General features: G+C 42.4%; 1 protein-coding gene across 2 annotated transcripts in view; it reads left to right on the forward strand.

Moving 5' to 3' along the window:
- Window positions 1–24,467, forward strand: part of ANXA4 (annexin A4) — a 98,032-nt gene that overhangs the window by 25,106 nt on the left and 48,459 nt on the right. The gene's annotated exons all lie outside the window — the stretch shown is intronic.

The following is a 24,467-nucleotide window of genomic DNA, read 5'->3' on the forward strand; positions in this document are numbered from 1 at the left end:
AAAAAAAAAAAAAAAAGTATTATAACTTCCCCCATTAACATAACTTATCCCCGTTCCCATTTCCTCATACTTGATGTAAAGTCATGACTGGCAATCTATATTTATGAAATGCTCATGGGGTGGTTTGGGGACCTTTTAGACATCCATAGTTTGAGTCTAGAATTATTACTATAGAATCAGGGTTCTCAAACCTCAGAATGTATCAGAATCACTTGGCGGGATTCTTGCACTTGACAAAGATTATTTATTTATTTTTAGTTTTTAGAGATGATGGTCTTGGTATGTTACCCAGACTGGCCTCAAACTCCTGGGCTCAGGGATTCTCCCACCTCAGCCTCCCAATAGCTGAGATTACAGGCACAAGCTATCATGCATGGCCTGGAGGCTTCTTAAAACCCAAACTGCTGGATCCCATCCCCAGAGTTTAGGATTCTGTAGATCTAGGGTTGGGCCTAAGAATTGCACTTTGAACAAGGTCCCAGGTGATGGTGATGCTGTTGGTCTGGAAACCACACTTTTAGAACAAATGATACTGATCTGGGTTCATTGAAAAGATGACATAATAGGATTTTATCATGCCTGCCACACACATCCTATCCTTTCCAGGTTCTTTTGTGCTCCCACCTAAGGCTGTCCCCGGCCTTCCCCTCTGGCTGTGTTTTGCATAGAGGGATTCACCTAGCCTTCTGTATTTTGGTGACTCTAGGCTGGGCTTGTTCCAAAAGAAGTGAGAAGGTGGAGTGAGGTCAATGCATCTTCCCTCCAGGCCTGGTTAATTGTATACTGATGGTGGCTCTAAATGTTGGTCTTGAAATTTTGGTTTCACTTTAAAAGGAATGAAATTCTAATACATGGTACAACATGGACAAACCTTGAAAACATTATGCTAAGTGAAATAATCCAGACACAGAAGGATAATGTTATATGATTCCACTTATATGAGGTACCTACCATAGTCAAACTCATAGAGACAGATAGTGGAATAGAGGTTATTACCAAGGGCTGAGGTGAGGGGGTTACTGTTTCACATGTTCAGAGTTTCTGTTTGGAACAATGGAAGAGTTCTAGGAATGGATGGTGATGATTGTTGCAAGACATTGTGAATGTACTTAATGCCACTGAATTGTACACTTTAAAATGGTCATAATAGGCCAGGCACAGTGGCTCACACCTGTAATTCCAACACTTTGGGAGGCTGAGGCTGGAGGATCACTTGAGCTCAGGAGTTGAAGACTAGCCTGGACAACATGGCAAAACCCTGTCTCTACAAAAATTAGCCAGGCATGGTGGCCTGCACCTGTAGTCCCAGCTACTTGGGAGGCTGAAATAGGAGGATCGCTTGAGCCAGGGAGGTCAAGACTCAAGTGAGCTGAGATCACACCACTGCACTCCAGCCTGGGCAACCCTATCTCAAAAAAATTTTTTTAATGGTTAAAATGGTAAATTTTGCTATATATATGTTACCATGATTGAAAAAAAAATCTTGTTTTTGTTATTCTTCTATCTCCCAGTGATGTGCTAAATTGTCCTTGTATCAGGCCCTGAGAGCTGACTGTTAAATTTTTAGAGGTTTTGCAAGCTGATTGTTAAATATAGCCAGCTGTGATTTAAAATTAAATTATATGAACTAATGAGTAAATAAGTTATATTGAAATATGAATATTTATAAGTAATTTGTATTTAAAACAATTCATCATTTCGTAGTTCTTAAGTTCCCTTTTGCCATTATCTATGCTCCTGAAGGTATTTGTGTCTATTATATCTGTGTGGTGAAACTAGTATTAATGTGTAATGGGGTGCTGCTGCCCATCTACTCCCAACTCCCAGTTCAGTGACATCACAATAGTAACTTGAAATTGGTCAGGGTGCAAAGATTTACACCAAAGAAGTGGCTACACATCAGGGTGTCCTTTCCTTGGAGAGCTGGCTATTAGGTTTATCAGCACATCCCTGGCCTTACCGTGTGGGTTAGGGTTGGTGTAAGTTTGTAGGAATAAAACACCAGTCGCTTGGAAGCTACCAGCCCAGCTTTCTTTAATTGAATCCTAGCCCTTTCCAAATAGCCCTGCCTTGGGGTGTTTTTGCTTTGCCTAAAAAAGAAAGGGTGGTGGCTAAGTTTAGTAGGGGGAAGATGAGTCACAGAGTCAGCTGGTTACTTTTTAACCTCATGGGTGCCTTTCCTCAACTGTAAGATGAAAGGGGTGGGAGAAAAACTAGTAGAAATAAAATAGGATGATTTTTCTAGCAATGAGGAAGAGATGGTTTTTTAAAAAAGTTTTTATTACTGATCACAGCCAGTTACAGAGATTTCTTTGTTCCTTCTCCACTTCTACTGTTTCCCTGGACTAGCATTAAAAAAAAAAAAAGCTTTTATTATGAACATTTTCCAATATACACCCAAGTGAGAGAATAGCAAAATGAACCGCCATGTAACTATTCATCACCCACCTCAACAGTTACCAACATTTCAATGAAAAAGAGACTTTTCTAACTATTGAAATATAATAAGGAGGAATACAGAGGAAAAGATGGACAGGTATAATTTAAATTTTTTCTCCCAGATTTTGACTATGCAAAACTAAAAGAAGAATATTAAATTGGAAACATACTTAAAATTAATTTTTGGTATAAAATATTAAAATTTATAATATATGCATAATGTATATGTCAGTAAAGCACCAAGATCCTAAAAATGGACAAAACATATGCACCAATAATTCACAAAGAAGAATACAAGTTTAAAAGAAAGGAAGAGTCAGTGTTCCTACTACTTATTAAATTACGTTAATTAATTAATTTTTTTTTTTTTTGAGACAGAGTCTCGCTCTGTTCCCCAGGCTGGAGTGCAGTGGACCATCTCGGCTTACTACAACCTCCGACTCCCAAGTTCAAGCAATTCTTCTGCCTCAGCTTCCCGAGTAGCTGGGACTACAGGCATGTGCCACCATGCCTGGCTAATTTTTTTGTATTTTCAGTAGAGATGAGATTTCACCATGTTAGGCTAGTCTTGAACTCCTAACCTCAGGTGATCCGCCCGCCTCAGCCTCCCAAAATGCTGGGATTACAGGTGTGAGCCACCACACCCAGCCATTTTTCTGTATGTGTGTATACATATTGTTGTCCAGGTTGGCCTTGAACTCCTGTGTGTGTGTGTGTGTATTATTTTTTCTTTTCTTTTTTTTTTTTGAGATGGAGTCTCACTCTGTCGCCCAGGCTGGAATGCAGTGGCGTGATCTTGGCTCACTGCAAGCTCCGCTTCCCAGGTTGACCCCATTCTCCTGCCTCAGCCTCCCTGGTAGCTGGGACTGCAGACACTTGCCACCACGCCTGGCTAATTTTTTGTTTTTTGTTTTTTTGTTTGTTTGTTTGTTTGTTTAGTAGAGACGGGGTTTCACCGTGTTAGCCAAGATGGTCTCAATCTCCTGACCTCGTGATCTGCCCACCTCAGCCTCCCAAAGTGATGGGATTACAGGCGTGAGCCACTGCACCCAGCCTTTTCTGTTATATTTTGAAAGATAAATCCCAAGAAGTAGAATTCTTGTTGCATGGTGCATACAATTTTCTAATGGCCAAATTGCCCTCCAAAAGTACTGTCCAGGACTGGGCACAGTGGCTCATGCCTGTAATCCCAGCACTTTGGGAGGCCAAGGTGGGTGGATCACGAGATCGAGAGATTGAGACCATCCTGGCCAACATGGTGAAATTCGGTCTTTACTAAAAAAAATGCAAAAATTAGCTGGGCGTGGTGGCGCACACCTGTAGTCCCAGCTACTCAGGAGGCTGAGGCAGGAGAATCGCTTGAAGCCAGGGGAAGGAGGTTGCAGTGAGCCAAGATCATGCCACTGCACTCCAGCCTAGGTGGCTGAGCGAGACTTTGTCTCATTAAAAAAAAAAAAAAAAAAAAAAAAAAGTACTGTCCAATTTATAGTCCCTACCTGCAGTACGGGAGAGTGTACCCAATATTATGTCTTATTCTTTTTCATCTCTGTCCCAGTGTAGTAAATATGAAAACAAATATTTGCAACCTCTGCCTCCTGGTTCAAGCAATTCTTGTGCCTCAGCGTCCGGCATAGCTGGGATTACAGGCGTGCACCCCCATACCCAGGTAATTTTTGTGTTTTTTGTCAAGACAGGGTTTCACCATGTTGGCCAGGCTGGTCTTGAACTCCTGACCTCAAGTGGTCTGCCCGTCTTGAACTCCCAAAGTGCTGGGATTACAGGCGTGAGCTACCGTACCTGACCCCTACTACTAAGGTTAAAAGGAGACCAAGCACAGAGGCATACGCCTATAAGCGCAGCACTTTGGGAGGCTGAGGCAGGAGGATTGGTTGAGGCCAGAAGCTTGAGACCAGCCTGCTGGGCAACATAGGGAGACTCTATATCTGCAAAAAAATTTTAAAAAGTAGCTGGAAGTGATGGCACATGCCTGTAGTGCCAGCTACTCAAGAGGCTGAGATAGGAGGATTGTTTGAGCCCAGAAGTTCCAGGCTGCAGTGAGCTATGATTGTGCTACTGCACTCCAGCTTGGGCAACAGAGTGAGACCCTGTTTCTTAAAAAAATAAAAAATATCAGGCAAGTTAATAAGATTCAATTTTATGCCTAAATATTAAATTAAGAATAAAGAAATTGAGCAAGCAAGCTAACTTATGGGTGGTTGGGCTTTGGATAGCCTTATAAATTTGGAGGACAATCAGAATGTTCATAATTATCAGATATCACAAGGAATAAGCCAACAGAAGAAAATATCTACAAAGCTAATTGTAAAGATTATAGGCCAAGCACAGTGGCTCATGCCTGTAATCCCAGCACTTTGGGAGGCTGAGGTGGGCAGATCACCTGAAGTCAGTAGTTCAAGACCATTGTTGCCAACATGGTGAAACCCCATCTCTACTAAAAGTATTCTGAAAATTAATCGGGTGTGGTGGTGCACGCCTGTAATCCCAGCTCCTCAGGAGGCTGAGGCAGGAGAATCATTTGAACACAGGAGACAGAGCCAAGATAGCACCACTGCACTCCAGTGACAGAGAGAGACTTTGTCAAAAAAAAAAAAAAAAAAAAAAGACTATATTTCTGAGATAGAAAATCTAAACAACCAGTAGTAGGGACATTGAGTAAATTATATCAGTTTGATGGAAGACTATAGTAAAATAGTAAATATGGTGATTGTATAAAATATAGAAAATTAAGAAGAGTAGAACACAAAATTATATACATACTGTGATTACAACTATGCTGAAAGACTGGAATAAACAGAAAGTAGATGGTAAGTTTACATTACTTAAAAAAATGTCCTTTACAGTGTTTAAAGTTGATTTAATAATCTACAAAATAAAATGAAAAGGGGAAATAGATGATTGCTGACGGCTTTCCAGTCTCTAAAATTCTATGAAAGTTAATCATTTGTATTTGTAAGTGTGGAAAGATTCATTATTTTCAACACTGCAGTGAAAAATTCTACCTCTACCTAGATTCTGCAGGATTTGGAAAACAAGTTTATCAGATCACACAGGTTACTTTAATAATAAGAATAATAATAATAGCTAGAGGGAAGGAGAGGTTAATAGTGACAAATAAAACCAGCACTGACTGTGCAGGATGCATACTTCATTGTTACTACCAGAAGATCCTGAGGTTGCTAAAACAAAACCAAACAATAATTTTTTTTTGCCATGTACACATATTATCTTTAAAATTCAAAATTAAATAAAGATTAATATTAAAAAGACAATTAATTTTTTTTGTTTTTGTTTTTGAGACAGAGTCTCACTCTGTTGCCCAGGTTGGAGTGCAGTGGCACAAGCTCGGCTCACTGCAAGCTCTGCCTCCTTGGTTCACGCCATTCTCCTGCCTCAGCCTCTGGAGTAGCTGGGACTACAGGCATCGGCCACCACGCCCGGCTAATTTTTTGTATTGTTAGTACAGATGGGGTTTCACCGTGTTAGCCAGGATGGCCTCGATCTTCTGACTTTGTGATCCACCCGCCTCGGCCTCCCAAAGTGCTGAGATTACAGACGTGAGCCACCACGCCTGGCCTGTTTTATCTTTTTTTGTATGATTTTTTGAGGTATTAGTATTACATTTTCTATGACCTCTGCAGTTAGTCTTCATTTCTTTTAGGGGAGATTCCATTTTTATGAAAAAACAATTTCATTGAAACCAAACAGTAGTGAAAAGGGTGATATTTAGAGATGAGTTGGTAAGTCATTTTTGAATGCACATATGGTTTAAAAATCTAAAATATCTTGTCACTTGATTAAATAGAGAGAGGGAGGAGAGGATGGTCATAGAAAATGAATCTTGCGGCCGGGCGCGGTGGCTCAAGCCTGTAATCCCAGCACTTTGGGAGGCCGAGATGGGCGGATCACGAGGTCAGGAGATCGAGACCATCCTGGCTAACACGGTGAAACCCCGTCTCTACTAAGAAATACAAAAAATAGCCGGGCGAGGTGGCAGCGCCTGTAGTCCCAGCTGCTCGAGAGGCTGAGGCAGGAGAATGGCGTGAACCCGGGAGGCGGAGCTTGCAGTGAGCTGAGATCCGGCCACTGCACTCCAGCCTGGGCGACAGCGCGAGACTCCGTCTCAAAAAAAAAAAAAAAAAGAAAATGAATCTTGCCCTTGATGTGATGAGTATGGAATATTTAAGCCAAAATCTGTAGTCTGAAAGGATTTAGTGATATTTTGGTGCCAGCCAGTCTTCTCTGTTTGGAGTGCTGTGTTATTCTACCAAACACTGAGGATGCCTAATAGTTTCCTAAGTGTTTCTTCTGAATAATTCAGTGGATTATTTTCAGAGATAGACTCTTCTTTTAAATATTATGGGGCTTTGTTTTTTTCCCTTGTTTTCTAGCATTTTGATGTAGGTGCATGTTATGTTTTTCTTTTTCTTTTTTAGCAAATGGGGAAATGAAGGCACTGAGAAGATAAATAAATACGTTTTTGTGTGCGTGATTTAAAGAGCTAGTCTGAGTGTTCATGTGAAGTGTTCAGAACAGTATCTGACCATAATAAATGTTTAGTCAACATTACCTATAACAATTATTAACAAATAAGATGAAATATGTGTAGAGTAGTGCTATGCAGTAGAAATACAAAGTGAGGCTTGGTGTGGTGGCTGACACTGGGAGGCCAAGGTAGGAGGATAGCTTGAGCTCAGGAGTTCAAGGCCAGCCTGGGCAACATAGTGAGTGACACCTCGTCTCTATTAATTAATTAATTAATTTAAAAATAAATAATTAATTAATTTAAAAATAAATAAACATAAAGTAAGCCACAAATGCAAGTTTGAATTATCTAATAATTACGTTCAAAAAAGTAAGGAGACAGGCAAAATTAACTTTAATCATATAGATTATTTTACCCAGTATACCTAAAGTATTATCATTTCAACATGTAATCAATATAAACATTATTAAGGAGATATTTTATAGGCTTCTTTTCATGCTGTGTTGTAGCAGTCTAATGTGTATTTTAAACTGATAGCACATCCAAATTTAAATGCAAATTTTTCATCAAATATTTTGTCTGTGTTTAGATTTCATGAAATGTTCAGTTTCACATCAATTTACATGCTCAAATCATTTCAAACATACTTCAAAATTTTTCCAATAACTAGATCAAGTACTCTAAAATAATTTTCCTTTAATATTTGCATGCACATTGAAAAAACTGATTCATGTTTTTTAGAAGAATTTGACTTTGAAGTGAAAAGCCTCTCACTTTTAAAACTGCATCTTTCCAAGTTAAGTAAATTCACGAACTCTCTTGTCAGTTCCATCTCTTGTTCTTTACTGTGCCAGCTGTAATGCTTCTGCCACTCTCCTCAATTGTACATCAGTAACTGCCTTTGTTTTTCAATCTTATCAATTGAAATCAATTCATCAAAAGATAAAGAATCTTTATCAATCTTAAAACATAGCTGGGTGCAGTGGCTCACCCCTGAAATCCCAGCACTTTGGGAGTCTGAGGTGGGAAGATCGCTTGAGTTCCTCACGTGAATCAGAAATCCACTGTGCAAGAATTTTACAGTTCTGTTTTTGTGCTCTTCTGCCAGAGTCAGCTTGAATTTTGGAAAGATGTGGGGACAGAACCCTGCCCTGGCCCAGAGAGGGAGTAGCTGATCCAAGGGGAGGAGGAGTTGCCCAGAGAGCTGGAACTTGATGACTTTGGGGCGCGGGAGGCCTCAGAACAAAGTGAGACTTTGAAGAGAGCAGTGCTTACTCTCTGCTCACTTCCAGATCTCCGAGGTGGAGCCAGTTGAAATCTGTGTAGGAAACGAAGCTGCTTTTCCGGTTCATCTGGAAAGAGAAGGCTTTTTGTTTTTTCCCCACATGGGCAAATAAAGGTAGTTGATGTTGTGTGTTTAGAGCCAGAAAGAAAGTTCCGGGCTGCATAATGCCTGTATTCCAAGCATATAGAACCCAACAAGGACGACAGTCTGGCTTTATCACTGACTCACTGCAAATCCCTTCCCTCCTGTACTTTTTTTTTTTTTTTTGAGATGGAGTCTCGCTCTGTTGCCCAGGCTGGAGTGCAGTGGCGTGATCTCGGCTCACTGCAACCTCTGCCTCCCAGGTTCAAGCGATTCTCCTGCCTCAGCCTCCTGAGGAGCTGGGATTATAGGCGTGCACCACCATGCCCAGCTAATTTTTATATTTTTAGTAGAGACAGGGTTTCACCATGTTGGTCAGGCTGGTCTCGAACTCCTGACCTCGTGATCCACCCACCTCGGCCTCCCAAAGTGCTGGGATTACAGATGTGAGCCACCACACCTGGTCTTAGTTTTTTTCTGACAAGGTCCTCTTCTTTTATCCCTAAGACTTATGATTGCTAAGACAACAAAAGATACCAACATTACTGGCCAACCTTGGAATTTGGACCTTGGGAAATGGAGGCCTGTAGTTTGTGACCCAAAAAGAGAGACTGAAGGGGCCTAAGCGCAGATGGACAGATGAGAATCCCTCGTGATAGAACGGACAAGAACTGGAGATCAATGCCAGTAGTTTGTGATGAACGTGTTGGGGTTCCTGTGTGATCAACCAGTTGGGATTTCTGTATTAGTTTCACACTCATCTGTAATAGTTTACCAATGGTGTTTCTGAAAGATGAACATAAAATTAAGTGACCTTTCATGTTTCCTCAAGGGACTTTGATTCTAAAATAACTCTGAGAACAGATCAGAAAACATGATATAACCCCAACCATGCTTGACACATTTTCTCTTTAAATAACAATTATAGTTGAGGAGATGATTTTACTCATGATGCTGTGCAAAAGCCACATGGATTACACTGGTTTGGATTTTGCCTTAGAGTGGGCATTGCTGAGTGATGGATAACAGCAGCATGCTTCCCTGAGAGGCCACTGTGAGCCTCTTACTTAGGTTGAGAACTTGACCTCTTACTTAGGTTTTATGCCACCATAAAATGCACCCATCTTAAGTGATTAGTTTGATGAGTCGTTGTTTCTTTTAAGGAGTTAACATTTAAAATCAACTTTTAAAAATTGTGGTGAAATACACATGAAATTTTACCATCTTAAACATTCTTAAATGTAACAGTTCAGTGACATTAAGTATATTCACATTGTTTTGCAACCATCACCACCATCCATTCACAGAACTCTTTTCATCTTGTAAAATTAAAACTCTGTGCTATTAAACTGTAACTCCCTCTTCCCTTTCCCCCAGCATTATCATTCTGCTTTCTGTCTCTATGAATCTAACTACTTTGAGTACCTCATGTAAGTGGATTCATGTAGTATTCATCCTTTTGTGACTGGCTTATTTAACTTAGCATAGTGTCCTTAGGTTCATCGGTGTTACAGCATGTGGCAGAATTTCCTTCCTCTGTAAGATTGAGTAATATTACTGTATATATTCCAATGTACGTATGTGTACACACACACACACACACACACACCCCCCACACCACATTGTGTTTATCCATTTATCTATTGAGGGACACTTATGTTGCTTCCACTTTTGGCAATTGTGAGTAATGCTGCTGTGAACATGGATGTGCAAACATTTCTTCGAGTTCCTGCTTCCTGTTCTTTTGGGTATATGTATACCTAGAAGAGGAATTGTTGGACTATATGGTAATTCTATTTTTAATTTGTTGAGGAACCGCCGTACTGTTTTTACGGTGGCTGCACCATTTTACTTTCTTACCAGCAGTGTACAAGGGTTCAAGTTTGTTCACATCTTCACCAACATTTGTTATTTTCTGTTGTTCTGTTTTGAGTAATAGCCATTCTAATGGCCACTGTAATGGGTGTGAGTGGAGCTCAGTGAGTGTTGGCAGATGTGTGTATCTGGGTACACTACCCCAATCAAGGTAAAGAACATTTCATCACCCCTTGATGTTGCCTCATGCGCCTCTACAGTTAGTATCCCTGTTGCCTCACCAGTGCCCCTAATTGCTGGCCCCAGACAACCACTTTCGCACTTTCTAGCACTATATATTAGCTTTGTTTGTTCTAGCATTTCATATAAATACTTTGTTTGGCTTCATTTAGCCCGAGTAATGCTTTTGAGGCTTATCCAAACCCCTAGTCTAAAATTAAATGTGGATGGAAAATAAACCCCAGTGTGACTGGAGTTTGATACTGTGCTAATGGTTGGTTAGAGAATACAATGGGTCTCAGAAACAAAGTGACAGGAGGAGATCCTGGGGAGGGCTGAGGAAGGCTGGAGAGGGTCCTTCCTAGCAATGAGGCCTGCAGGAAGCCCGAGGAGCCATAGCAATTAATGTCAGTCCTATGGCTTCAGAGGCAGCCAGTTCAATTAATCAGCAAGCATTTCTTGCAGGCCCGCTATGTGCAAGGCACTGCTAAAATTTAGAAACAGGAAACTAGAGGCCTAGGATGAGAATTTGGTGAGGGAAGATGCTGCCTTAGAATTCATACAACTGGATAATGCTTTTGTCAGAGGACAGACACACACTGAGGACCTTATGGACTTGGTGACCAGAAGAACTGCAAAGGAATCTAGTTTGACTTGTTGGTAAATGTGAATGCCTGAACTCTGTACACCACAGATGCTTTTCATGTGGGTAGATTTGGTAACCCCACCTTAAACAGCTCACTAAACAGGTAATGCTAGAATACTGTAGATGAGATAAAGATTACTTGGAAGAGAACAGTAATAGAAGAATAGCTAACATTTGTTAAGTACACAATATCTGCACCATTCTAAGTACTTACATGATGTAATAACTTGATTAATTTTTGCAGTCTTCTTATAAAGGAACTATTGTTATTAACTCTATGTTACCCACGAGGAAACTGAGGCACAAGAGACTATACCTTGGCCCAAATCACCCAGTCAGAAGGTATCTTTAGGAGGATTATAAACCCAGGTGGTTGTGCTCCGGGGCTCCAACCACTTTGTTATGGAGGAAGGATGGGGTGGTCATTGAAGGAGAAGTTTCTGTTTATCTGAATGGCCCATGATGCAAAATTAGCAACTAGGCCAGGAAGTTGGCTGCACCATAGTTAGACCTGCACTTTTCCTTCTTTTTCTCATCAGAAGGGTGGCATAGATCGCCCATCCCAGGGTGAACTTGTTTTTGCCCACAGTGCCAGCACCTTCCAGACCTTGTGTCAGCTAACAGAACTTAACGTGTTATTACCAAGCACACTGCCCAGAAGGCAAACCCATCACTCACCTGTAGATAGGCCTGTTTCCTAGCTAGAAGTGGAGGGGTGGGTCGGATGCTCTCTGAAATCTTTTCTACCCTAACAATCCAGTCTGGCAGAAATGCACTCTTTCTAGGGGGCAAGAATTTCCCCTCTATTTCTACTCCCATTTTCTTTGCATACTTATATTTTAGCCTTAGAATTACTCTCTTATGTATGGTTTACTTCACATTTTGATCTGAAACAGGGAAAATCAACCCTGAGTGATCAAAAGAAGAGTTGTGCCTTTAAGCCTGGAGGGGCGCTGCCTCCAAAAGCATAAGCAACTGCCATCCAGGGCTGGAAAGCACATGTTGCAGCTGTGCCAACTCCATCTGAGGCTTTGAATGAAAGCCCATAATGTTTTCAGTTTGTAGCAAGAGCTAAAAGAGCTATTTTTGGCATTCCTTTCTCTCCCTACTGGTGTATACTGGATAGTCTTAATATTGCTGGTGCTAAAATAAACATAACCAAATGGGGTCATTATATCTAACCTGTTTTGACACTGGATTCAGATACCCCAAAGGCATGATGCATCAGTAGTCTCTGAAGCAGGCTGTACTTTGGGAACTTTGCTATTGTGGTTGGATCAGCCATGACCTCCCTACCTGCACTAATCACTAAACACAGGATGCTGGGCCCTGTTTTAAGGGGTGGGGGCCACAGAATGTGCTTGGGTGGAATCTTTATGTCCCTTTTAGCTGGAGATGGCACAACTCTGACCATATGTCTGCCCAAAGAGACATATTACAGAGCCATGCCGCATTGTTCTCCCACCAGAAAGGCTGTACGGCTGAATTAGAGCGTGTGGGGGTTAGAAATGCGCCGCTTTCTTGAAATGGCCACCAGCCTTGTACTAAATACGTTTGACCGGGGCCATCTGTCTGCCCGTCGAAGTGTGGTCCAGTTTCCATCAGATAAGTCTGGAAGAGGAAGGTTTTTGTTGTTGTTTTGTTTTTTGCATCCAGCTTATTAAAAGATATGAAGAATGAGAAAGTTTTAGCTCAGCAAGAAATGTAACAATTTAGTTTTTATTCTATCATTATTCTAAAAGCTTCTAGAATTGTCATCTGCCTTTTCACCTAATTATACACATATATATACACTCTTTATATATATACACTTTGCATATATTATGCACATTATGTAAATATATACATATACACATATTGAAAGTATGTGTATATACATATATAATATTTATATAATTATACACATTAGTATATGCATACTTTATATAGTATATGCAAGTATATATTATAGCATGTATTCAGCATATATAAAGGTCTCTAAAGACAGGCAGACTTATGAAAACATAGCTCTTATCACCTATTACTGAGTGACCTGGGGTACTATGCTTAACTTCTCTAAAACTTAAATTATCATTTCCAGTCCACTGGACAATAATAGGGCAAAATGATGTAATAGTGACAAAACACATAAGCATTCAGTACAACTAGCTCAATAAATACTTATTTTAAAATAAAGTCCCTCTGGCTCTAGAGGACAGAACGAGGAATATAAGGCCAGCTCTCCTGATGGTCACAGCTGCTTAGCACTGGCAAAGCCTACCTGTGGGTGCGTGAACCCGGGACCAGAGAGAGGGTGACTGGAAGCTGAGAGAGGACCACTGCAAAAGATTGTAGAGTCCTCACAGCAGGAAGTTCAACCAAGTCATCTCCATAGCCTCCAGGATTTTTTAAAATGGCAGGTTACTCTTAAACTTACAAGGCATAGGGGATCATATACTGTCATGAAAGGTATACAGGCAGAAAGGAAAGCGTGCCATATAGTACCTTAAATGGTACCTGACATGGGGCAGGCGTTCAGATAATGTGTGCTGAATGAGTCGGTGAATGAATATGAAACATAAGTACAACTATCCTGTCGGTCCCACGATAGCAATCGGCAGACTTACCACCACATCAGCTTCTTGTTTCTGAGCTCACTGGTCTGGGGGGAGAGAAATCCAACTAGTTTGTCTGCAATTAAAAGGCAGAAGGCCAGGTGCAGTGGCTTATGCCTGTAATCCCAGCACTTTGGGAGGTGGAGGCAGGCTGACCACTTGAGCCCAAGAGTTCAGGCCCAGGCTGAGCAACATAGTGAGACCCCATCTCAAAAGAAAAGTTAAAACACAAAAAAACAAAAAACCTGCCACCAACAAAAAAAACAGCCAACCAAGATTCCAAAGGCTCTAGTCCACAGGTGGCACTACGGGTCACTCAGAAAATAAAAATAAAACAAAAAATTACTTAGGAAAATCTAAAGCACTATATTTGGTGCTTCATTATATCTGAAGCAAGCTGAATATGGTGCCCAGAGAAACAAGGTAGGGAAGCTGCACATTTATAAAGCTTATTAGAATATGCTTTGATTTATGCAGTATTCGAAGCTTGAACCTGGGAACTAAGACCATACAACAAAGCAAGGATTAAACTATCAGCATGTGGGACCCAACCAGCTTTCCCGGCAACCATTGAGGCCACTGTGACTTTCCTTAGTGTTGTAAAATGTAGCTGTTTAGCCCTACCTCTTAAGACAAGATAGAACTCACCACAATCAGTTTTCACTACTGTGGTATCTAGTGACTTTCAAATCAGGCAAACTAGGTGTTTTATCCCAGTCTGGCCGCATGCTAACTGTGTGACTTTCAGGCAAATTACACATCTTTTCTAAGTCTCAGTTTTTAACTTGTTAAGTAGAAATAATAGTCATTGTCCCAGAGGTTATTGAGTAGATTAAGATAACATGGAGGAGTATTTAATAAGTGTTCCTTCCCTCCTTCCCCTGCCTTTTAGGCAAAACTGGCTTTGGCATGATGTGGGAAGGGCAGAGAAGGCGTGGGATGTTTTAAATTATGTGTAAAATACATTTTTTTTTTTTTTTGGGATGGAGTCTTCCTCTGTCACCCAGGCTGGAGTGCAGTGGTGTGATCTCAGCTCACTGCAGCCTCTGCCCCCAGGTTCCAGAGATTCTCCTGCCTCAGACTCCCGGATAGCTGGGATTACAGGCACATGCCACCACACCCAGCTAATTTTTGTATTTTTAGTAGAGATGGGGTTTCCTCATGTTGGTCAGGCTGGTCTCGAACTCCTGACCTCAGGTGATCTGCCCGCCTCAGCCTCCCAAAGTGCTGGGATTACAGGTGTGAGCCACTGCACCAGGCCTAAGATACGTATTTTTGAATTACTTGTGGATTGAAAGGATTATTATTGCCTTCAACAATGCTGTGAATAACTGGCCAAAATATGGACAAAAGGCCCTCTGTAAGTTACTAGCTGGGTGCTAGGCTGGAATTGATTCTTACTTCAGATGGCCTAGCAGGCAGGCCTCCAAATTTGTTTTCATTCCTTTAGCTTCTACATCTTGCCTTTGAATACATGTTTAAAATGTTATTTCTCTGAACTCAAACCCCATCACTGCAATAAAACTTCCTTTACTTTTAGAAGGATCTAAGTTCCAAGAAAAAAAGAAGAAAAAAAGAGAGTTACTGTCATTTTCCTATTTCATAGACGGTTTTGAAAGCCTTTAGTGTTTGGGTGGGGCCCAGTCACACCCTTTGCAATCTGCAGACCAGTAGTTTAAATTTGTCATCCTTGTGGGCTGTAAAGTGAAACCATGTACCAAAGAAAAATAGTGAATGACTCACTCACATGTGATCTTCCAGCGAAGAGAAGGATTCAGTAGGAATGTGCCACAAGGCTGGCAGTTCCCTTCATAATGTAGGCTCAGGTGGCCTGCTCTGGGATGTGGGTCAATGTTAGGAACCTGAATGGAGGCTGCCAAGTTGTGATGGGGTCTGAAGGAGAGCATCAGTTACTGGGATGAATTCACCACAATGCAACATCCAGCAGACCCAGAGAAACTCTCTCTCAGCACGGCAAGAAAGGGAGGGTTCCTATTCACCAGGCTCATTAAACCTGTATGCACATACACATGTGCAAACACACACACATGCAGACACCACATGTTGCTAATTTATCTGTATTAAGAAATATGGAGCCAGGCATGGTGGTTCACACCTGTAATCCCAGCACTTTGGGAGGGTGAGGCGGGCAATCGCTTGAGCCTAGGAGTTCAAGGCCAGCCTGGGCAATGCAGCAAGGCCTTGTCTCTAGAAAATTTAAAAAAAAAAAAAAAAGTTAACTGGGCATGGTGGCATGTGCCTGTAGTTCCAGCTACTCAGGAGGCTGAGGCGGCAGGATCTCTTGAGCTAAGGAGTTCGAGGCTGCAGTGAGCTATGACTGTACCACTGCACTGCAGCCTGGGCAACAGGGTGAGACCATGTCTCTTAAAAAAAAAAATATATATATATATATATATATATGTATGTATTATTTAGGCAAAAATCCTCATGCTCCAATATTTGTAGACAGGTTAATTTGGGAAGCCAAACTCTAGTCTAAAAGGTGCTTGGCAGCCATGGAACAAGGGAGTATTAGATGGACAGAATTCATCTTCACAGTGGGGAAATACCTGACCCTGACCACTGGCTTCACCCTTTCCGTAGGACAGGGCTTAGATGAATGTTTCAAAGTGAGCATCTGTGCCAGTTTTGCATGGAGCTTGCTTTGCTGATAGACACAAGTTTTCTTTAAACATGCTAATACCTTCCAGCAAGCCTGCTTCAACCCAGGAGCTGTTCTTTCCCATTAAAATGCGTTTGCATATCTTTGTTTTGATGGGTGTTTGCTGATTTTACTAGTCTAATGCTTAGGGAAGTATCTACTTTGCCTGCTTTCCAAATTCTGGGTGAGAGAGGAGAATGCACCATACCGTTGCCTCCACATATAGCCTACTAAATAGGACTTGAAATCAGAAGTCCTTGTTCCACATCCCTGCAGTCTGCCATAAGAACAAAAGAAACTTTCTACTTGAGTCAGCACCTGGCTTGCCCATTTCTGGCAGATACAAGCGGGCAATTTGTGTTGTAGTGTATTATTATCCTTCTGGACATCCTGGAAACCAGTATAGATGTATTCTCAACATACCTACTTTTTCTTTATGAATTCATTGTAAATTATTTCCATGAATTTATTTAATCTTAGTTGAAATAAGTTGAAGTTATTTACAACTTATTTTTCCCTTTGGTAACTGCTATTGAGATAGGTCTCATATGTTTAATTCCCAACTATCTTTCAGTTGCTCTAAAACTATGTCTTAAAACTTCAGATCCCTATCCTAAGCCCTAGTTGTAGAGTTCAGACACTGTTAAGAAGCTGTACTCACCTACCCATGTTCTTCATAACCCTAGGTTTTTTGTTTTTTGTGTTTTTTTGAGACGGAATCTTGCTCTGTCGCCCAGGCTGGAGTGCAGTGGCGCGATCTCGGCTCACTGCAAGGTCCGCCTCCCAGGTTCACGCCATTCTCCTGCCTCAGCCTCCCGAGTAGCTGGGACTACAGGCGCCCACAACCACGCCCGGCTAATTTTTTGTATTTTTTTAGTAGAGACGGGGTTTCACTGTGTTAGCCGGGATGGTCTCGATCTCCTGACCTCGTGATCCGCCCGCCTCGGCCTCCCAAAGCGCTAGGATTACAGGCGTGAGCCACCACGCCCGGCCAACCCTAGGTTTTTAAAGACATCACTAAAAAGTGCATCACCTTCAGGCTTCATCCTTCCATCTGGAACAGTCCTGATGCTTAGAGTTATTTGAGTCACCCCCAAAATGGAGCCGTGTTTGCATTTTACAAATGTAAAAACTGAGGTATAGTTGCTAATTATTTCGCCCCATCTATGAGCAGCAAAGGAGCTTTTAAACCCCCAACACAGTCTGAGTCATTGTGGAATTGGTCATAATGTGCAGCTTATGGATTGTGGGAAGGCCTTCAGAGAGAAAGAACAAAGGAATCAAGGAAGCTGAGGTAGCAAAGAATGTTGGGCAGAGGCTCTGCTAAGAGTATGGCACTGCGAGGCAGGTGGAAAATGAGGTGGGAAGGTTATAGGTGGAGCTTCCAGAAGAAAGGCTTTTCAGTCCTTGGGAGTTATCATTGTGTGCAGCTAAGAGAGGCCTACAGCAATTGTGTTTTGGGGGGTGCATTTCTTTCCTCTTTCTGCTCCCCCCATCCTTGTGCCAAGAGTTATTGAGGCCTTACCAGGTCCCAGGCTCTAGGCTAATAAGCATTTGTGTAGACTGACTTTATACATATTATCTGATATAACAATGAATCGAGGAGTACCATTTTCTGCATTTATTTCTATGCTCTATTTAGAAATTTGTTTGGTGGCCGGGCACAGTGGCTCACACCTGTAATCCCAGCACTTTGGGAGGCCGAGGTGGGCAGATCATGAGGTCAGGAGATCGAGACCATCCTGGCAAACATGGTGAAACCCCATCTCTACTAAAAATTCAAACATTAGTTGGGCATGGTGGCAGGCGCCTGTGATCCCAGCTACTGGGGAGGCTGAGGCAGGAGAATCACTTGAACCCGGGAGGCGGAGGTTGCAGTGAGCAGAGATCACACCACTGCACTCCAGCGTGGCAACAGAGCGAGACTCTGTTTCAAAAAAAAAATTTGTTTCATACGAGTAAAACTTTAATAAATAAACAACAGCTGTCTATATATAAATGTGTATATTACACTGTGTGCTGTCCGAGTTTCAAAGTAAATTGACTAAAAGTATCCAGTGTTCAAGTATGATACCTTCTTTTTCCTTAAGTGAAATATTTCTAGCTCCTTGCATAATGACTCTCAGTATTTCCAGAAGGCTTTGATCAAGGTGCCTTTCCACTTCTTGATGTGGTAAAAAGGAGTGGAATGTTCATATTAAAGGTTGCCTTTTTTGGAGAGGTGTCCCCCTTCCCTGCCTCCTCACTTGTCATTTATTCCAAAGCTACATGAAAGCAAAGGGAAGGCCCTTGCTCTGAAAAGCTGTATCTGCCAGGGTTGTCAGCCAATTAGCATATGAATCATACTTACCAACGGATATGGGTACATGTGGATCATTCACATGACATGAAACAGGGCCTCCAGACCAAGGACTGGCTGAGATCTATGAAGGTCTTAAGCTCTGCCCATGACTTTTATTTGTTTGTTTGTTTATCAATATTTGTTTTATTCTCCTTTCTTTCTTCTTCTTCTTTTTTTTTTTTTTGAGACAGAGTCTCACTCTGTCGCCCAGGCTGGAGTGCAGTGGCACAATCTCAACTCACTGCAACCTCCACCTCCCAGGTTCAAGCGATTCTTGTGCCTCAGCCTCCCGAGTAGCTGGGATTACAGGCATGCGCCATCATGCCTTGCTAATTTTGGTATTTTTAGTAGAGGCAGGATTTCACTGTGTTGGCCAGGCTGGTCTCGAACTCCTGACCTTAAGTGATCTGTCCGCCCCTGCCTCCCAAAGTGCTGAGGTTACAGGCATGAGCCATCTCACCCTGCCCTATGTGTTAATAACCGTTTAAAAATTTCCACCCTGCTAAGATGAGTCTCTGACTCTCTGTGCCTTTCTCCATTCTTCTCTTAACTAACCTCATGTTTTTATTAGCATCTATAAGACCCATAAGGGGAAAGTGAGAGAGGAAATTCAATAAGACTCCCTTGGTTTTGCAGCGGTAAGGTTATATGAGGTGTTTATGTTAAAGGAGCCCCCCGCCCTTTTTTTTTTTTCTTTTGAGATGGAGTTTCGCTGTTGTTGCCCAGGTTGGAGAGCAGTGGTGCAATTTCAGCTCATTGCAACCTCCACCTCCCAGGTTCAAGTGATTCTTCCACTTCAGCCTCCCGAATAGCTGGGATTACAGGCGCCTGCCACCACGCCTGACTAATTTTGTGTATTTTTAGTAGAGATGGGGTTTCATCAGGTTGGCCAGGCTGGTTTCAAACTCCTGACCTCAGGTGATCCACCTGCCTCGGCCTCCCAAAGTGCAGGAATTACAGGCGTGAGCCACTGCATCCGGCCAAAAGGAGCGCCCTTAACCGCAGCATTTACCATGACCTGGGTAACAGGCATATTCAGCAGACAAATAACCCGATGATCATCAAGCCAGTCCTGTGTGGTTTGCATATGAAGCATATCAGCTGCTTCATCAGGGGTGTTCTACTTGACTTTTATAAGGGGAAAGGAACAGTCCCCCTTCTCAGGGTAAACAGACCTTAGTGTGGCTTTTCTCCAGTCCACCAGGCTGGATGTTCTTTCAGGAATAACCTCCTGTGCCTCTGGACCACCGGAAACATCTGCAATTGCTCCATGGAGAGCTGTGGGTCCTGCATCAACCCAAACATGAATGCTAGCGTTTTGAATACTCTGCAGTGTTCAAAACCTACGACACTGTCACTCACTCAGTTACTCACACAACACATTTGAATAAAGGTTCTTCAGGAAGTTTATGATACTGATCTACAAAATGAAATAATTTCTGGCCGGGCGCGGCGGCTCACGCCTGTAATCCCAGCATTTTGGGAGGCCAAGGCGGGCGGATCACGAGGTCAGGAGATCGAGACCATCCTGGCTAACACGGTGAAATCCCATCTCTGTTAAAAATACAAAAAATTAGCGGGGTGTGGTGGTGGGCGCCTGTAGTCCCAGCTACTCTGGAGGCTGAGGCAGGAGAATGGCGTGAACCCGGGAGGCGGAGCTTGCAGTGAGCCGAGATCGCGTCACTGCACTCCAGCCTGGGCGACAGAGCGAGACTCTGTCACAAAAAAAAAAAAAAAAGAAAAAAGAAAAAGAAATAATTTCTTCACACTATACCCTGTGTTTTCAATCGTTTCATGGTTTGCCTTCCACCCCACATGAACTGCCTTCTTGGTTACCAGAGTTCTTAGTGATATTGTCTGTAATCTCAGCATAATTTTGCCATTGGTGGGTGGCTTTGCAGTTAGTGGCTAGAGCATAGACTCACTGAAATCTGAGCTTGGTCTGACCTAGCACTCTCTTTTAATTTTATTTTAACTATTACAGATAACAATAAGCAAGGGACTGAATATGTCGCTTTTTCTTATTAGTTTGCGTTTCCCTATGCACCCAGTAAGTCAGCTCCTTGGGGCAGCTTTTACTTTTACTAACAGATCTCAGCATGGTATGCTACTCTGTACCATGGGTGGCTGTTACCAATGCCCTGGGTTCTTGTAATTACCCAGGATAGAAATCAAGAGCAATCACCATACATAGCAGCAAAGAAAAAGTTTGTTTTGGCTTGTGCACTAGGGAGCCAGTGCTGAGAAAGGAAAAGAAACAGACTGCTCTCAGAGGATAGTGTGTGGGTTCGTTTTATAGGGTCTTTCCATGGGAAAGGGTTACATCAGAGCATGTATAGGAGAGGCTTTTCTAGCACTCACACAGTAGCTCAGCATGCTTCTTCATGCATCATATGCAACATTAGCATTTTAAATCTCCACCCCACTCATTTTGAGCCTTAAAATGAGGAAGGGTAACTGTAGGTTGGACTTTCAGTCTAGCTATGCATACAGGGCTCCAGGGAAGTCCCCAGCCCCCTGAAATAGGAGCTTGTGGTTAATAAGCTTCTTGGGTCTTTTGTTATTAATTGAGAGTTAGATAAGTTAGAGCTTGAGTGAAGGGCTTCTATCATTTTCTTCCAGGCCATTTTATTTATTTTTATTTTCTTTATTTATTTATTGAGACAGAGTCTCACTCTGTTGCCCAGGCTGGAGTGCAGTGGTGCAATCTTGGCTCACTGCAACCTCCACCTCTGGGGGTTCACATGATTCTCCTGCCTCAGCCTCCTGAGTAGCTGGGATTACAGGCACCCACCACCATGCTCAGCTTAATTTTTATATTTTTATTAGAGATGGGGTTTCATCATGTTGGCCAGGCTGATCTCGAACTCCTGACCTCAGGCGATCTACCCACCTCAGCCTCCCAAAGTGCTGGGATTACAGGCATGAGCCACCATGCCTGGCCCAGACCATTTAAAAATAGGGAACCCACCAGCCTGCCTGCCTGACCATGTGGCCACCTAGGAATCAAAGTTCCTCATCCCTAACCCTTTCGTTCTTTCTCTTCCCAAACCACATATTTCTGCAAGCCAGGGCCATTCTAGCAAATCTCACTTCTGACACCGATTGTATAGGAAAACAAACTATTTTTTTTCTTATACTTTTAACACTTTTTCACTTCTAGCACCAGATGTGGGTGGGTGAGGAGGCGGGGTGGGGGTTCCCACATCAAGCAGTTCTTCAGTTCTCTTTGGACACCAACTGGGTATGCCACAATTTAACTCAGTTCTGACACTATCAAGTTAGCACAGGCCCCACTGGTTAAGGCAGCGGTGTCCAATCTTTTGACTTCCCTGGGACACACTGGAAGAAGAAGAATTGTCTTGGACCACACATAAAATATACTAACACTAACAATAGCTCCTGAGCTAAAAAAAAAAAAAAAAAAAAATGAAAAAATCTCATACGTTTTAAGAAAGTTTACGAATTTGTGTTGAGCCAGATTCAAAGCTGTCCTGGGCTGCATGTGGCCCATGGGCCACAGGTTGGACAAGCTTGGGTTAAGGGTTCAGTCCCACAAGCCTCCCCACTTCAGATGCCAGTGGCAAGTCCAGCTTGTCACCTGTGCTTCTGATGGAATAGCTAGAAATCGGAGGTTCCCATGACCCCCTGTTGACTTTCATCATTTGCTAGAATGGCTCACAGGACTCAGGAAAACAGTTTACTTACTGGATTATCGGTTTATAATAAAGGGATACAGTCTGGGAACAGCCACATGGAAGAATGCATAGAGTGGGGCATGTGGGGAGGGGCTCACAGCTTCCACGGCCTCTCCAGATGCACCGTCTTCCCAGCACCTCCATGTGTTCACTAACCTGGAAGCTCTTCAAACCCTTTACTCCCTATTTCCCACTGTCCTCTGGGTTTTTATGGAGTCTTCATTACATAGGCATGATTGATCAAATCATTAGCCATTGGTAATGAAATCAGTCTCCAGCCCTTCTCCCCTCCCATGAGATGAGAGGTTGGACTGAAAATTCCAACTCTCTAATCACAGAGTTTTTTTACTGGAGCAACCAGTCCCCATCCTATAGTTATCTGGTGGCTTTCCAGACATCCCCTCATTAACATGAACTCAGGTGTGGTTAATGGGGCTTGTTATGAATAACAAAATATGCTCCTTTCACCCTTATTGTTCTTATCACTTAGAAAATTCCAAGGGATTTAGGAGCTCTGTACCAGGAACAGGAGGATGAAGAGGTGTATATTCCTTATTTTAGGTCACAATATTGTATGGCCTGACTGCATCTTCATCTCATGACACTCTTGCCCTTGTTCACAATGCTTTTGTCCATCCCTCAAACACAGTAAGCCCATTTCTGCTTCAGGGCCTTTGCACTGACTGTTCCAGCTGCCTGAGAGTTCTCCTTCAGAACTTTGAATGGCTAGCCCCTTCCCTTCATTCAGGTCTTAGTTCAGATGTCAACTCAGAGATGCCTCCTGGATCGCCCTGCCCAGGCCAGCTCCTTCCTGGTAACCTGATCCTGTTATCCTCCATGTCAGGGGTCAGCGAATGTTTTCTGTGAAGGGCCAGACAGTGAATATTCTTAGCTTCCTGGGCCGCATGGTCTCTGTCACAACTACTCATTTCTGCTGTTGTAGCTTGAAAGTAGCCACAGACAAAATATAAACAAACACGTGTGACTGTTCCAATAAGTCTTTGAAATTTGAATTTTGTATAATTTTCACATGTCATAAAATATCATTTTTTAAATTTTTTAGTCAATTATAAAAAAATATAACGACATTCTTGGCTTGTAGGTCATACAAAAGCAGGATTTCACCCATGAGCTATTGTGGTTTGCCGATCCTTGATCTGTGCTGTCATCCCGTTATATTTTCATCATCTCGCCAAAATCAGAAATTACCTCATTTATTGCTTCTAAAATTTGTTGTTGGTGGCAAAGAAGTTGAGTAGAAGTTAGAAGTAAGAGTTAAAAATATATTTTAAAATTGTCAAAGTGTTTTAGCAGCCTATGCTGGGCCTGTTAATATCAGAACTAATTAGAGTTAGCCAAATTACAATGCATCTCTACAGCAGATATCAGCACTGTCTCTGGGGTCAGAAAAGGCCTGGTTGACGTATATCTGGCATTTAGAAAGAGAAGTTGGGCTGGGCGCAGTGGCTCACGCCTGTAATCCCAGCACTTTGGGAGGCCAAGGCGGGCGGATCATCTGAGGTCAGGAGTTCGAGATCAGCCTGACCAACATGGAGAAACCCCATCTCAACTAAAAATACAAAATTAGCCAGGCGTGGCGGCACATGCCTGTAATCCCAGCTACTCAGGAGGCTGAGGCAGGAGAATCGCTTGAACCCGGGAGGCAGAGGTTGCAGTGAGCCCAGATCGTGCCATTGCACTCCAGCCTGGGCAACAGAGCAACACTCTGCCTCCAAAAGAAAGGAAAGAGAAGTCAGAATGAATCCTTTTTTTTTTAATGAAATAAGGGGCTCAAGTAATGATTTCTATTGTGGAAAGAGCTTGAAAATTACGTTTGTTAAACGTAATTGCACTCCAGCCTGGGCAACAAGAGCAAAACTCTGTCTCAAAAAAAAAAAAAGAAAAGAAAGAAAGAGAAGTCAGAGGGCCGGGTGCGGTGGCTCACACCTGTAATCTCAACACTTTGGGAGGCTGAGGTGGGCAGATCACTTGAGTTCAGAAGTTCAAGACCAGCCTGGCCAATATGGTGAAATCCTATCTTGGATTCTTGAAATCCTAACTTGGTCTCTATTAAAAATACAAAAATTAGCCGGGCATGGTAATGCATGCCTGTAATCCCATCTACCAGGGAGGCTGAGACAGAAGACTCGCTTGAACCTGGGAGGCAGAGGTCGCACTGAGCC

Source organism: Papio anubis, chromosome 14 (assembly GCF_008728515.1).
Source record: "Papio anubis isolate 15944 chromosome 14, Panubis1.0, whole genome shotgun sequence".
Taxonomy (NCBI): domain Eukaryota; kingdom Metazoa; phylum Chordata; class Mammalia; order Primates; family Cercopithecidae; genus Papio; species Papio anubis.